We start from the raw sequence: 17,176 nt of genomic DNA on the forward strand, positions 1-17,176 counted from the left end.
TCAAACCGTTTGAAGCTTATGGAAAGTCGAAAAAAACGTTTAGACATTAGCTTTCAAGGTTTTTATGTGGCCAAATTTACGTTTTTCTATTTTTAAACGATTTTTGAAGTCAGCGTTATACTTACGAGTCATTTTGAGAGTCGACTGCAAAAATGAAAAAAAGAACACTATAAATTCGTTAAAATCGAAACCCTGAATGCTAAATGCCTGAACGTTCTTTTCGACATTCAAAAAGTTTCGAAGGATTTAAAAGTAAGAAATTTAAATGCTTCATTAATAAAAATTAGTATTCTCCCATAAGAAAAGCATTGTTTTCGACATTTTTGCTTTTCGCGGCAGTAATGCTGACGTCACGATCCAACTGACGGGGACGACCCCCAGCGGGGAAATCTGCGCAACTGACCTAGATCTTGATCAGCTGTCTCGCGGTTTTGCCAAGTTCAATGCCGATTTCCGGCGTGTTCCGCGTGTTCATTCTTTGGTTGGATCTAGCCACATTCCAGCGTGTCTCAGCAAAACATCAATCAAGGAAACGAATTTTACTAATCAAATGAGTGTGAATTTTGTTCAGAGATAATTGCTTGTGCTCATGTCAAGAGTTGACTTTATATCTTTCATATTGTTTAATTTTATAAGTGGGCACCGAATACCAAGTGAAGTCTCATCTCAGTAAAGTCTGCATACCGCATGCACTCGAAAGGTAAATCCAAAATAATACTTTTTTTTTTGTATTGGGTGAAATGACAACAATCTACAGACACAGTATTTAGTTGAAGTTGAATAAGAAGACTCATGGGAACGATTATTGGCTGATGAGAACAAATTCCATTTTTACAGCTTTATCTTTATGGGGTGTCCAATACCTTTCTCACTTTGCTTTGTTTACCTTTTGCGATATGGCCAGTCAGGTCAAAAGCTGCATGTAAACTTCCGAAAGTTCGTGGGTGAAATGTGTGTGATGTCTTGTGTGTTTTGTTATCCTTTATGAGGTAAGTGAGATAGTTGGTCACCTTCCAAGGCGATTGATTCTTTTTCCAGAATTAATGGATGCTGTATGATCACGGAAATAGCCTGTAGCGTGCCGTGAATGTTACAAGCTGCATGTGCTATGATTTGTCATGGTATTTTATTTCTTCTGTATTGTTCAAAGACATGAGGAATCAGAATCATGTAATGAGACGAGGAGATGAGTCCACATTTTGGAATCTGTATGCGAGGGTGTGTGTACAATTGCAAAGCTTACAGAATTTTCCGAACCCTAGCCTCAAATTTGAAATTTTTTTAAAGCTAACGGAACTATGTACATAGGTTTTGCATGCAACATGGCAGGTACCTTCTCCTCTGGCATGAGTGGGTACGTCCCTGTGTCCATTTTGGACCTCTGTTTCACCGACATCGACCTCCTCAGCTCACATGTGAGTTAGTGAAGTCATATGACGATGACATAAGATCATGATGGCTTATAACAGAACTGATCATGCAAAATGTAAAAATTGACATTCTTGTCACTTGTCAGTTTAGGAGGTACCTTCTTACTACATGTCTAATCCTAATTTTAATTTCAAGATGCCTCGGTTTAAGATGAGATGTCTCGTATCTCTTGTAATTATACGGGAAGTATTGTTAAGAATCAGGTGAAATCAGGAAGGCTTGCAAATTTTTTTTTTTTTTTTGAACTTGCAGGATTTGATGTTTGATCCCGATTTATTTATTAACTTCGAGTCTGCAAATTATACTAATATTCTCTCCATACACACCAGTTTTCCAGAAAATTGAGTTTTCCTTTACGAATAGACTCTTCTGAGGAAAATTCAATGTCCATGAATATTGGTGCCAATGGTTAAAACGTTTTGTCATCATTCTGTCCTGTCATTCTCTGGAGAATTTGTGTACATGCCGGGACTTTAGCAGAATGGCACGGAATACGTACGGATTCTCAAAAAACGCTGCAATATTGCCGCGGTTAACGCGTCATTTCTCATTTTGTTGAGTGAAAATACCTCAAAAATCGCACAGTAGCCGAGATAATGAGATGAAAAGTGCTTAACATCATTTGATAGACCGTATGTGCTGGAAGGATCGCGTATTCCTCGCTAAGTCGAGGTAAAACTCGCTTCACTTCTCACTTGTCCACAAGCTGAAATCAAGCAAGCAACTATTCGAACTCCGGGGTAGGTTTGTGGTATCACGCGAAATTGAAGGAAAATCTTGGGTTTTGGCCCGAATCAAGTCACTGTCGTCCATAAAAATCGCGAATTTTCCGCGATAGTGACTTGAAAACTGTGTGATCTCTCTATTCTGAGTCATTTGCTCTAATATTCGCGTCGATGCCGTAATTCTGTGTCGAATAACGCGTTATTTCTCCCTTTTATTTTTCCAAAAGAAAACACCGCAGGAAATTCTGCGTATCTTCCACAATATTGCCGTAATTACCGCGTCATTTCTCATGTTTTTGTGAGAAAATATCTACAAATTCCACAGTCGCCACGATGATGAGATGTAATTTGCTTATTACCATCATTTGGACGGCGTTAAACAGGAAGGAACCAAGCCACATCAGCTATTGCCAAATTTAACCGGACAATTAAATATTTTACATGAAAACGGTTGTGCGGATTTTAATGCAAATTTTAGTGAAGTTTCTCCAAAGTGCGAAGTAAATTCCTTGAAATTTTCAAACGAATCTGCCCAAACGTTCTCCCGTAAACATTAAATTGCCTACTTAAATTTGGCAACACTGAAAAAAAATATCGGTGGAATAAAAAATACTAAGGAAAGGGTAAAATTACCAAGAATTCAGGGTTCTATTTGATCCCAGTTTTTTCTTGGTAAAATTACCATTTATGGAATTGGGTACCATTTCTCGGTGATTTTACTGGACCCCGGTAAAGACGCCAATATTTTTTATCGACTGTGGTGGAACTACCGAGATAAAATGGCAAAGGTACCGGGAATTGATTACAAATAAAAGTGGTATTCTTACCTGAAAGAAACAGTAACAATACCGGTTTTTAGGTAAGCTTACCAGTCTGTCTTGGTAAAATTACCAAAAATTGGTAAAAAAAGTGAGATGGTAAAGGTACCAACGGACCTTGGTAAGGACGCCGAGAATTTTTTTTCAGTGAATAGCTGATGTGGCTTGGTTCCTTTCTGTTAAACGCGGTCCATTTGTTTGAACGAATGTGCTGGATAAATCGCGTAATCCACGCTACGTTGAGTTTAAAACTCGCTCAATCTCTCCCTTGTTCACAAGCTGAAATTAAGCGAGCAACTATTCGAACCCCGGAGTAGGTTTGCGGTATCACGCGAAATTGAAGGAAAATCATAGGTTTTAGCCTTCATCAAGTTACTCCCGTCCATGGTGATAACACTCACTTTTGTATAAAAAAAATCGCAAATGATTCGCGATATTGAGGATAAAACTGTGTGATCTCTCTGTTCTAAATCATTCACTGGAAAATTTCCGTCCACGTCGCAATCATGAAGCAAAAAACGTGTAATTTTCCATTTTTTAAACAATAGTGCAGGAAATTCTTCGTATCGGCCGCAATATTGCCTTGATTATCGCGTCATTTCTCATTTTTGTGTGTGGAAATGTCTGAAAAATCACACAGTCGCCACAAGGGTGAGATGTCAAGTGCTTAACATCATTTGATTGGACGAATGTGCTGGGAGGATCGCGTTTTCCTCGCTAAGTCGAGGTATAACTCGCCTAAATTCTCACTTGTCCACAGGCTGAAATCAAGCCAGCAGCTATGCGACCTCCGGAGTACGTTTGTGGTATTCATGAAATAGAAGGAAAATCATCGCGGTTTTAGCTTTAATAATCAAGTTACTGTCGTCCATCGTGATAACTGTCACTTTTGTAAAAAAAAATCGCTAAATATCCGCTATTTAAAGGTGAATTCCGTGTGATCTTTCTGTTCTAAGTCATTCGCTGCGATATTTGCGTCTATGCGCTATTATGAGTCTATTACTGCGTAATTTCCCCTCTTAAAAAAAATTACCCCAAAGGAAATTCTGCGTTCTGCCGCAATATCGCTGTGATTATCGCGTCATTTCTAATTTGTTTTCGAAAATGTCTGAAAAATCACACAGTCACAACGATGATGAGATGTTAAGTGCTCAACATCATTTGATTGAACGAATGTGCTGGATGTGGTATCACGCGAAATTCAAAATCAGTGAACATTGTAATGCAATGTGCATTGTAATGAAATTGAAGGAAAATCATAGAATTTGGGCTGAATAAAGGTACTGTCGTCCAAAAAAATCTCGAATTTTCCACGATATTAACTTGAAAACTTTGTGATCTTTCTGTTCTTAATCATTTTGTGGAAAATTTGCATGTAAGCCGCGATTTCGAGTTGAATTACACGGAAATTTTTCCTTCTTTTTTAAAAAAAAAAACCGCATGAATTTCTGCGTATCTGCCGCAATATTGCCGTGACTATCGCGTCATTTCTCATTTTTTTTGTGAGAAAATATCTGAAAAATCCACAGTCACCACGATGATGAGATGTAAACTATTGGGCTAACATCATTTGTTTGAACGAATGTGCTGGAAGAATCTAGTATTCCTCGCTACATCGAGGTAAAAATAGCTTCACTTCTCAGTTGTTCACTAGCTGAAAACAAGCGAGCAACTATTCGAACTCCGGGGTAGGTTTGTGGTATCACGCGTAATTGAAGGAAATTTATAGGTTATGGCCTAAATCAAGGTACTGTGGTCCATAAAAATCGCGAAATTTCTGCGTTAACAACTTGAAAACTGTGTGATATCTCTATTCTGAGTCACTTGCTATAATATTTGCATCAATGCCGTGATTCTGTGTTGAATAACGCGTTATTTTCCCTTTTTATTTTTAAAAAAGAAAAAACCGCAGGAAATTCTCCATTTCTGCCTCAATAATGCCGTTTGATTGAACGAATGTGCTGCGAAGGATCGCGTATTCCTCGCTAAGTCGAGGTATAACTCGCTTCACTTCTCACTCGTCCACAAGCTGAAATCAAGCGAGCAACTATTCGAACTCCGGAGTAGGTTTGTGGTATTACGCGAAATTGAAGGAAAATCTTAGGTTTTGACCCGAATTGAGTCACAGTCGTTCACAAAAATCGCGAATTTTCCGCGATAGTAACTTGAAAACTGTGTGATCTCTCTGTTCTGATCAATTTCGTCGATGCCGTAATTCTGTGTTGAATAACGCGTCATTTTTCCCTTTTATTTTTAAAGAAAGGAAAATCCGCAGGAAATTCTGCGTATCTGCCGCAATATTGCCGTGATTACCGCGTCATTTCTCATTTTTTTGAGTGGAAATATCTGAAAAATTCCACAGTCGGCACGATGATGAGATGGAATGTGCTTACCATCATTTGTCTGAACGAATGTGCTGGATGAATCGCGTAATCCATGCTACGTCGAGTTAAAATTCGCTTAACTTCACACTTGTTCACAAGCTGAAATTAAGCGAGCAACTATTCGAACTCCGAAGTAGGTTTGCCGTATCACGCGAAATTGAAGGAAAATCGTAGGTTTTAGCCTTCATCAAGTTACTCCCGTCCATAGTGATTACACTCACTTTTGTAAAAAAAAAATCGCAAATGATTCGCGTTATTGAGGAGAAAATTGTGTGATCTTTCTGTTCTAAGTCATTCACCGAAAAATTTCCGTCCATGCGGTAATGAGCCAAAAACATGTACTTAATTGTTCCTTTTTTTAAACAATAGTGCAGGTAATTCTTCGTATAGGTATCGGCCGGAATATTGCCCTGATTATCGCGTCATTTCTCATCTTTTTGTGTGAGAATATCTGCCAATTCCCTCAGTCTCAGCAATGATGAGATGTAAAGCGCTTAACATCGCATTTGATTGAACGAATGTGCCGGAAGAATCGAGTATTCTTAATCGCTTCACTTCTCAGTTGTTCACAAGCCGAAATCAAGCGAGCAACTATTCGAATTCTGGAGTAGGTTTGTGGTATCACGCAAAATTGAAGGATAATCATAAGTTTTGGCCTGAATGACTGCACTGTCGTCCATAAAAATCGCGAAGTTTCTGCGGTAATAACTTGAAAATTGTGTGATCTTTCTGTTCTTCATCATTGTGTGGAAAATTTTCATCTAAGCCGCGATTTTGAGTTGATTTGCGCGTAATTTGTTCCTTCTTTTTTTTATAAAGAAAAAAAAAACCCGCAAGAAATTCCGCGTATCTGCTGCAATAATGCCGTGACTATCGCGTCATTTCTCATTTTTTTTGTGAGAAAATATCTGGAAAATCCACAGTCGCCCCGATGATGAGATGTAAACTAAAGGGCTAACATCATTTGTTTGAACGAATGTGCTGGAAGAATCTAGTACGTACGGAATACGTACGGATTCTCAAAAAACGCTGCAATATTGCCGCGGTTAACGCGTCATTCCTCATTTTGTTGAGTGAAAATACCTCAAAAATCGCCCAGTAGCCGAAATAATGAGATGAAAAGTGCTTAACATCATTTGATAGAAAGAATGTGCTGGAAGGATCGCGTATTCCTCGCTAAGTCGAAGTATAACTCGCTTCATTTCTCACTTGTCCACAAGCTGAAATCAAGCGAGCAACTATTCGAACTCCGGGGTAGGTTCGTGGTATCACGCGAAATTGAAGGAAAATCTTAGGTTTTGACCCGAATTGAGTCACTGTCGTTCATAAAAATCGCGAATTTTTCGCGATAGTGACTTGAAAACTGTGATCTCCACGTTCTGGTCATTTGCGCCGATGCCGTGATTCTGTGTTGAATAACGCGTCATTTTTCCCTTTTATTTTTAAAAAAAAGGAAAATCCGCAGGAAATTCTGCGTATCTTCCGCAATATTTTCCGTCTACGTCGCAATCATGAGGCAAAAAACGTGTAATTTTCCATTTTTTCAAACAATAGTGCAGGAAATTATTCGTATCGGCCGCAATATTGCCCTGATTATCGCGTCATTTCTCATTTTTTTGTGTGGAAATGTCTGAAAAATCACACAGTCGCCACAATGATGAGATGTTAAGTGCTTAACATCATTTGATTGGACGAATGTGCTCGAAGGATCGTGTACTCCCCGCTACGTCGAGGTAAATCTTGCTTAACTCTCAATTTTTCACAAGCTGAAATCAAGCGCGAGCGACTATTTGAACTTTGGACCGCCCGGTGGCCAATATATAGGTATATCTGTGTGCGTCTGTGCTATGTCTAGCGGCCTATACGAGGAGTCATAGAAATAAAAATTTAAATTTCTGTTAAAAACTAGGATTAGATACCGTATTATTTAGAATTCATTAGTTAGATGAATATAATTAAAGTAGTACAAGAAAATCTTCAAACTTAAAAATTTGGCGGTAGTTGAACCTAACTAGAGGAATCTGCTCTGTAATTGACAATCCACAATGTGTTGAATTGTATTTAAAGATATTTATATATCGCTGTTAAATATAAATTCAAGAATAGTATTTTAAATTTGTTAAACGAAAACTCAATTAACTCAAGTTAACAATTTCTTATCCAATATTACTCTCCAGTAATCTTACTTTGCTAGGTTATAGGTTAGGTCATGTCAGGTTAATTTCTTTTATAGTAGCGATTGAGACTATCAGAGGATTGATTCGGCCCTGATCTTTAAGAATTCGGTTGATGTCCAACATAATTTCTGGTAATAGGTACCAGAAGGGCAGCAGTCGGCCATCTTCGCTCCGATTCTTGAAATCCCCGCGACCCCCGCTCAGCCTGACGTTTCAAATTTCGCGGGGAGTCTCGCCCAAGCCTGCACTGAAAAAAAATTCTCGGTGTATTCACTAAGAAAAGGGTAAAATTACCAAGAACTCAGGGTTCTATTTGATCCAAGTTTTTTCTTGGTAAAATTACCATTTATGGAATTGGTAACTTTACCGAGAAATCTAGGTAAAATTATTGAACTTTCTCGGTAATTTTCCTGGACCTTGGTAAAAACGCCAATATTTTTTATCGACTGTGGTAGAATTATCGAGATAAAATGGCAAAGTTACCGGGAATTGATTACCAATAAAAGTGGTATTACCACCTGAAAAAAACAGTAAAATAACGGTTTTTAGGTAAGTTTACTAGTCTGTCTTGGTAAAATTACCAATAATTGGTAAAAAAAGTGAGATGGTAAAGGTACCAACGGACCTTGGTAAAAACGTCGAGAATTTTTTTTCAGCCTCAAAAAAGTGACCATACGCGATCTTACGGGAAAAACTGCCAGTTACCTTTCTGGCAGCTGTTATTCTATGGAGGAATGCGTTAGTGCGAGGCCCAGGTTGAGAGGCTGGAAAGCTCTAAGAGCTTTAAACGAATTTTCGCGAGTGGATTTCGTGGACTTTTTTGACTAAATTCTGATGAAAAACGTTTTTTTCAACCTAATCCACTAGGTTGATCTCATCAACAACCGGTGCTTGAACCGAATCTAGAATTTCTCGCCCCACCTCTAGAGGCAGGTCGAAAAGTAAATGGGTGCAAAAGATTTCACCAGAAACCAATTTTTCTAAAATGACGGTGTTCAATGCGACAAAAACAACCACGCACTGAAAAAAAATTCCCGGCGTTTTTACCAAGGTACGTTGGTACCTTTACCATCTCACTTTTTATACCAATTATTGGTAATTTAACCGAGAGAGACTGGTAAGCTTACCTAAGAACCGGTATTTTTACTGTTTTTTCAGGTAAGAATACCACTTTTATTGGTAATCAATTCCCGGTAACTTTGCCATTTTATCTCGGTAATTCTACCACAGTCGATAAAATATATTGGCGTTTTTACCAAGGTCCAGTAAAATTACCGAGAAAGTTCAATAATTTTACCGAGATTTCTCGGTAAAATTACCAATTCCATAAATTGTACTTTTACCAAGAAAAAACTGGGATCAAATGGAACCGTGAATTCTTGGTCATTTTACCCTTTTCTTAGTAAATACACCGAGATTTTTATCTCAGTGCGGTATCCACGGTGACGTGAGGTGATGAAGTGAGTGTGAAAAGTGCACATATTTTTGTACATTTGCATCATACGTAATTTGTATGATATTTCATGTCGTGGATCAAGTCGTGTTGCATGTGCCAATCGTCGCGCTTCTTTCAACCTTATTCGGGATTTGGCTCGTTTTCCTCAGGATTTGGTTGGAAATTAGATACTCGATTTTGATTGGTCCGAATTCCAACGGCGCTGAAATAGTCATCTATCCAAAAATTGACCGACTCAGTCAATGGACCACTAGACAAGGTACGAATTTAAGCGATCTGATACATGTTTCTTAACCAGAATTTCACGTAAAAAACGATTCACACAACGAAAATTACGGAAACCAGCTCCTAACGAAGATATTAACCTTTTTATTTCACATTGGTTACGCGGATTTTGAACTGCCCGCTCACAAGAAACTCAAAGCTCTACGTGAGTCAAATCGCGCACTACAACAGTTTCAGCAAGCTTCTCAATCGAGCAATGTTCATTTCCCATCATGTGTTGTTCAAACTATTAGCAATTTGCTATAACTGAGCCAAAGCGTCAAGATTGAGGTTGCCAGATTTTTATATCGCAGAGACTGTCATGATAACGTTTAGTGCGCGATGTGAATCACGTAGAGCATTGAGTTTTCATAAGCGGGTGGTTTGAATTCACGCATTAAGAATCATTAAATATCTTCGTAAGGAGTTAATTTCGGTAATTTTCGTTGTGTGCATCGTGGTTTACGTAAAATTTTGGTTAAGAAACATGTATCAGAATGCTGAAATTCGTACCTTATCTAGTGGTCCATTGATCGATAATTTATCAAATAGGTTTATCTACAGCTGCGTGAAGTAAGACATTTCTCCGCGCAGGGGGCGCCACCGCTGTGTTTTGATTTTTTGGTCCACGCTATTAGAGTCCGTACAGCTCGATGTGAATCCTTGAGCTTTTATGAAAGTTAAAGGAATTTCTGTTTAAATCGAAGAGTCATAGGTTCTAGCCATAAGATTCTTTTTCCTATTAACGCTAAAAACGACCTGGAAAGTAATTTCTGAAGCTCTGAAATTTGATCCCAGAAAAAAGAAGGGTTAAGCATGATGACCTTGATGCAACCAATCGCGATTGATCGCTCTCAGCAGTTGCAGATATCTCTCTCCCACCATGAGCTGTCCAGGCCCTCCACAAGGGGGGGGGGGGGATACTGGGTCCCTGGTACCGGGGCCTGAGCACCGGAGGGGGCCCGTGTTACCCGTGAAAAACCACTACGAATTCACATGCAACCCTTGTTTCGTAAGAAAAAGTTAATTATTTACCCTAAAAATTTCGCAAAAGGTGAATAGATTTTTAGAAACACGCTGGGGCACTGTAGAATTCTTCTTAAATTTTCAAAGAAGTATACTTCTTGGAAAATTTCTATCTATTTTCAAGATTTTCATTACAGAGGGATATTTTTGGTAACTGCGTTTCATTTTCTTCCGTCGTCAGATGCCAAGAGTCTCCAGTCTGGGCATCCTCGACTTCAATGGCTCATGGCTCAACTCCCTTGCCATAGACAAACGATGGGGGAGTCCAGGGGGGCCTGGCCCTCTTAAAACTGAAAATAGTATCATATGCTCGCCCCTCACTCCCAAAAAAATAAAAATTTTCCAGATGTTTTGAATGCAACAATTCGCAAGTATTTTGTGCTGAAAGTAGAAAAAAAAAAAAAAAAAAAAAAAAAAAAAAAAAAAAAAAAAAAAAAACATAATTATTCCGTAGAAATTGATGGAAAAATTCTTCATGGAAGCTTCAATATGCGTCCGATTATTCGTATAAATTCTAAAATTTCTCGGGGGATGCCCCCCCTCCCCCCCTCCGTGCTTGGGGCCCGGACCTTAAAACTGGTACCAGGGCCCGAGATGGGATGTGGCGGGCCTAGAGCTGTCTCTCTCGCACTTACAGATATCCCGTAAGAGAAACTGGGTTCAAGTTATAGCTTTTATTATTAAACTTTCCAAGCTCGCGTTTGTTTTTAAGTATTCCAGACGTACGCCGCTAGAACTTATGAGTCTTAGAATTGGACCGCGTTTAACAGAAAGGAACCAATCCACATCAGCTATTGCCAAATTTAACCGGGCAAGTCAATTTTTTACGCCCAACCGTTTTCATGTAAGAAATTAATTAATCCAATTAAGTTTAGCAATAGCTGATGTGGCTTGGTTCCCTTCTGTTTAACGCTGTCCAATTTAAGATATTTATTGTGGTCTTTAAATAATCACTGATTTCGGAGTCTGATATTAGCAGCGCGACGTGGTGGATTTTTTCGGAACTACAGTTGAAGATTAACCTTAAATAATATGTCTTCATTGTTCATACAAGTAATATACACATCATGAATAAAATGAACTAGAATTAGCGTAAAGGTAAATGAGGGCTTGAAAAACATCTGCATGTTTCTAGCTTTACGTTAAAGTCTCCTCGAAAGTTTCTCTTTCGCATTGTCCACGTCTATACAAACAAAATGCAAATCGATAAGTCAAATTGACTACAATAAGCCGAAGGAAATGAGAACTTGAAAGTTACGTCTATGTTTGTAGCTGCGCGTTTAAAGTCTCCTTGGAAGTCCCCCCTTATATTGCGCATGTCCACCTTAGGATGCGCACAAATATATTTACAATACAGCCAATTGGTAGATGCAATTCAATTAACTTCGGTGTGAGGTTGGGTTGCGTCGCCAAATTTGAAGGCGATTTTGATTTTGAATAGCAGGCCTCTCCACGCCGCGCCATCTCAAGGTTCTGGTTTTTTTCTGAATTTTTTCGACGGATATGAACAAATACTGATGAAAACTGACTGTTTCCTATTACTGTTAGTGCTTAATTCTTATAAAGACTCATAAATAACGAAATATCAAGTTACGAGTGGATTGTTGCGGGTTTTAAGGGATCCCACATCTTCCAGGATGGAAAACTCTGTTTCTTGGTAATTTTCCAAAAGGATGGGTGAGGGGTATCGATAAGTGCCTTTTTTTGGCCCCCCTAGAGGACCTTTTTTGGCCCTCCCTAGAATCTGGAAATTTATGCGGGTTTTCCAAGTTGACTCAGTTTCATTTACGGAAATAATCATGATTTGGTCCATAAGCCACCGGATACGTGTTAAACGTTGTCTGAACATACGTCTGCAGTCGCATTTTAGCGAAAATGTGTGTTTTTCTATCACTCTGAGACTCTTTGGACACCGAGCGCATCGTCTAACTAAAACGAGCTTTTGATACGTTGTTAAGGAGGCTTTAGGGCACATTTTAACCGTGGTTTGGTTATAGTTAGATGATGCGCTCATAGTTAAAAAGAAACTTTTTCAAAAGTCGACTTCTAAGAGACATCCGCAAAAATCTTAGGGAATTACGTCGGTAGGGTTTTTTTGGCTACAATTAAAAAAAGTCTCCTAGTAAGAGTTTAACAAGGCTTGATAACTGCCCTCGATAATATACACAGCGTGCATACAGTTGGAGAGACGTGTTTTCCGTAAGATTTTTCTAAGTTTTGAATGAACAATACATTAAAACTTAAATAAAAATAAAACGTATTCCCCGGTGTTTAAGTGCTGATGATGATGCAATGATAATAAGGTGGAAACGGAAACGCGCTATTGACGTAATCGAGTTTAAACGAGTGTAATCGATCATAATAATGGGTGGTAAAGAAAGTACATATCTCAACATCTAAATAAGACCCCAAGTGTGTGTGACCCTGTGTGTATCCGTTCTCTAGAGTACCTTTATAGACAGAGTATGGCCATTTCTGTTCCGGTTTTTCATTGGTCGCGAGCGAATAGGCTGACACGATGCTCTTAGGGCCGTAAATAAACAAACAATATGGCCGTTATCAGCAAGCAAGATTGAGGTTATGCACATCTTACATCCTCCTGTGATAAAGGTGAAAGGCAATTTAACCATGTTTTCATGTGTTTTTTGTGTGCTATTCGTAGATATGCTCGTTTAAATAATTGTTACTGCCGCATAATTGAAATTTTTGTCAAATTTAGCTTCTCATCGATGTTACGGTAAGCCGCCATCTTGTTTGTTTATTTACGGCTCTTAGAGCATCATGAAGCCTAAAAACTCGTTGACCAATCAAAAAGCGGAACAGTTTTCCTGTAGTAAAAAGATACGAATGGCCATACTCTGTCTATGAAGGTACTCTACCGTTTTCCAGTGTGTCTTTAATAACAGTTTCTTGAAGGTATTCTTCATACATTCACCAGCCAGATTCAATGATTTTAATATTTTTTTCGTAGGTCTCGAGCCTACCATTTCCGGATTGGAACAAACCCCCAAGCAATGACCGAATCAAGTAGTGTGTTGACAGGTAACGTTAGAGTAAATTTGTATTTTCTTTGCTTTTAAATTTACGTATTTTTCACACAGCTTAAATCTGTGAATGATGCTCGTAAGATCATTTATACGTTCATACTATGCTTATTTCAATTTATCAATTAAAAAAAGATCGATTAAAAAATCCCAAGGAACGAAAACTACGAAGTAACTCTTAGTTTAGTGCCCGCGTAGGGCTTACAATCACGTTAAAAAAATTACAAAACTTTGACAAAGTACACCGCCTGCACCACACAACAGTTGCAGGAAGGTTCATTTTCAAGGACTTATGTCTTTATGAGATGGTATATATTTTTGTTTTTTTGAGGAAAAGTAGGGAAATTATAAAACATTTCAAAGAGGCATTATGAGAGGCATTTTATGGCATGGAAAGAAGTCTCTGCCTTGTCTGAAATTCGATGGAAATAAAGTATGAAGTGGAGCTGCATGATTTCAACATTTTTTCTGTCAGGTCTCAAGCCGATGAAATCGACTTTTACGGTGAGGGAACCACCTGTAGAAACAAAATCCCAAGTTACAACCCCTGAATCAACTGTGTCAAGAGGCAAAGTCAGAGCAGATATTTTTTTTCTGCGCGTTTGAATGTCCTAACGTATTTTTCATAATATTTAAATCTATTCATGATACAAGTAGAATAAATTCATCGATTGAACAATCCCGAGGAGCGGAGACTGCTGATAAATAACTTCTCTACGCACCTATAGTATGTGCGTATAGCTCAGCATCACCAGGTTAGAAGAACATACAATTGAGGAAAAAAGCACCTGTGCCACCTAGCAGTTGCAAAAGAGGTCAACAACTTTCAAAGTGATATTTTAAGAGCGTTTGTATGAGGATGTGCTCTCTTCACTTATTGCTCAACTCAATGACAGTAAGCATTGACCAATAGAATGCGGCGCCATGTTCGCAGTATCGCGAAAGTTTGTGTTTTTGAGTTTATTTTGTCACCTGTATTTGTTTCAACCGTTGGAAGTTTTCTTCGTGCTGTGGTGTAATATAACTCTAAGCTTTAATTCGTTTACAATCAGACACTTGGTTCATAACCTTTACTTTCGATTTTTGCACGCACAAGTTCGAACTCTTTGAAATTATATCATCGGTGTCCGGATGACGTCACAAAACCTTTTCTCACTTGTCGGATGGGTTGATTAATGTGTAACTAAGATGATCTTTAGGGCCTTAAAGACGTCACTTGACGGATCTGTGCAATTTTCCAACTTAGCAGTGGAGCAAATCATGCAAAAATCATTGAAATTTCCTCGTTACTAATGGACCAATTTTAGATTTCTAAGGCTTGTTCCAAAGTCGAGGAGTTTTTCCAACGATACTTAGTTACCAAGACGTTTAAAAGATTCAAATGAAGTGAGATTTAGAGGAGATTGCACATTCAGAAGAGGGGGGGGGGGTCTTGTCCAACAATAAGTCACGATGCCTAACAAAGAGGCGGTTGTGCCTCGAATAAAGAAAAATTTAAAAAATAAAAAAAGAATATTCAAAGACGGAACTTAATTTTTGGCCACTGATTAAAAAATCTATAAAGAGGGGTAAGAGCAGGGAAGAGCTTTCTTGAGAGTTTTGTGGTAGAGAATATGGGTGAGAGATCCCATGATGGAGGTCCGCGAAGCTATAATTAGAGAGGAGTAAGAGATGAGTAAAACCTGAGAGCAAGTGATTTATGAATTACTTCACATATCCCACGGATTATTCAATATGTATGCACACTTATTCAAATTCGTCACTAACGTTCATTGAATTTATGTCACGGAAGTATCCAGCCTCCATTTGACTGAATAATATTATGAATTGCCCACACATTTTTGTATCCAAACTTAGCGAATTTTGAATAAAAATACTGATTTCAAATTTCAGGTGAAAGTAGTGGTGGAAGATACCCAAGACGTGCCCTTCCGCATAAAAATTACAAAGAACCCTCTGTTCCTGATGAGGACACTTTGATCTGTAAGTTCATTTTTCTCTGTGTGCTTTCAGAATACGCCACTAGAAAAGATTCGAATTTAATTATTCAGATATATAGCCATAGGGTTCCTCCATAAAATTACGCGTAGAACACGATTCTCGCAATTACTGCACTGGAAAAAAAATATCGGTGAATTTACTAAGAAAAGGTTAAAATTACTAAGAATTCAGGGTTCTATTTGATCCCAGTTTTTTCTTAGTAAAATTACCATTCATGGAATTCGTAATTTTACCGAGAAAGCTCGGTAAAATTATTGACTTTCTCGGTAATTTTACTGGACCCCGGTAAAAACGCCAATATTTTTTATCGACTGTGGTAGAATTACCGAGATAAAATGGCAAAGTTACCGGGATTTGATTACCAATAAAAGTGGTATTCTTACCTGAAAAAAACAGTAAAAATACCGGTTTTTAAGCAAGCTTACCAGTCTGTCTTGGTAAAATTACCAATAATTGGTAAAAAAAGTGAGATGGTAAAGGTACCAACGGACCGTGGTAAAAACGCCGAAAATTTTTTTTTAGTGCGCAATTAATTTCTAACCAAGATTTAAACGTTCTCACAAGCCACAATTGGACGTACTCATGCTAAAGGGAACTATGTCTTGCGCAATCCCTATGCACATAGTTCCTTTTAGCATAAATACGTCCAATTACGAAAAATTATAATTTCCGCTCTTGATAGAAATCCAGGTTCACGTGAATGCCATCGCCGGCAACGGTCCGGCGGAATTTCCTAGAACGATTTTTGCAGGCTTCTTAATTGAGAAATTTTCCTTTCCCGCCGTGCGTTGATCAAAATCCACGCAACAAGCTACAGCTGCGCCGAAGCGCCAAGATATAGGTTGTCATATTTTCATACCGTACACTGGAAAAAAAAACACATTGGATCTAGAGTCCAGACTCTCGAAAACATTGACAAGAAAAAGGACCCTTGGTTCAATCAGATTTAAGCTTAAATCAGAAGAAAATCCGCTCAAATTAAGAGGCTTGGTTCTTGATTTAAGCTCAAATCTGATTGAATCAAGAGGATTTTTTCTTGTCGATGTTTTTAAGAGTCTGGACTCTAGCTCCAATGTGTTTTTTTTTCCAGTGTAGAGACTGTTACGGTAAAGTTTAGTATGTGATTTAACTCAAGTAGGTAATTTTGTTCATGAGCAGGAAGTTTGAATCAATGCAGCAAAAAACGTTATTATCTTGTTTGGAAGTTAAATTCAACCATTCCCGTTGCAAGAATCGCGTTCTATACGTGAAAGAGGTTGTTCCAAAAACGCCGATTTTGGCCCCCCCTGGATTTGGCCCAAACTTTGCTCAGATGTTGTACTAAGTGTCCCCGATGCTTGGGCAAAATTTCAGCCCCCTCGGATAATTAGGGGGTAGGGGGCAGGGGGGCAAAGTTGCAATTTTTTTAAAACTTTAAAAATCGATATCTCGCGAACGCTTTGAGTGTAAGTGTTGCGGTTTGCGCTAAAAAACGTCAAAAAATATTCTCTACAAGAATATTAATGCTGTTTGCAAGGTTGCGTAATTTATCGCGGTCATAAATCGATTTTTTCAATTTTGAAGGTTCGACTTTTTTTCGTTTTTCGTCTCTCCTCTCTTTGGAATCGTTGCTACGTGAATAAAAACCTGTTGAGGTGATTCTCCATGAAATTCTGCATCTACCACACATTGTTTGATCTTGGGGAAACGATTCGTTCGTGAGTTATAGCGATTTTTCTGCGCGTTATCGGTTACGCGCGGGCGGTTTATGGGCGGCGCTCCATCCCTCGCGGGCAAGGCAGAGGTTGTTTCACCGCTAGGGCCTTATATTCATGCTGTAGGCTGTAATTATCGATATTTTCTCCTCCCCC

General features: G+C 38.5%; 1 long non-coding RNA gene across 1 annotated transcript; it reads left to right on the plus strand.

The window, feature by feature from the left end:
* Nucleotides 1-130: 130 nt before the first annotated feature.
* Nucleotides 131-16,101, plus strand: LOC140225635 (uncharacterized). The gene is made up of 3 exons (XR_011900649.1): nucleotides 131-700; nucleotides 13,253-13,323; nucleotides 15,219-16,101. It is a non-coding gene; the product is annotated as an uncharacterized lncRNA (long non-coding RNA).
* The last annotated feature ends 1,075 nt before the right edge of the window (nucleotides 16,102-17,176 follow it).

Source organism: Bemisia tabaci, chromosome 10 (assembly GCF_918797505.1).
Source record: "Bemisia tabaci chromosome 10, PGI_BMITA_v3".
Taxonomy (NCBI): Eukaryota; Metazoa; Arthropoda; class Insecta; order Hemiptera; family Aleyrodidae; genus Bemisia; species Bemisia tabaci.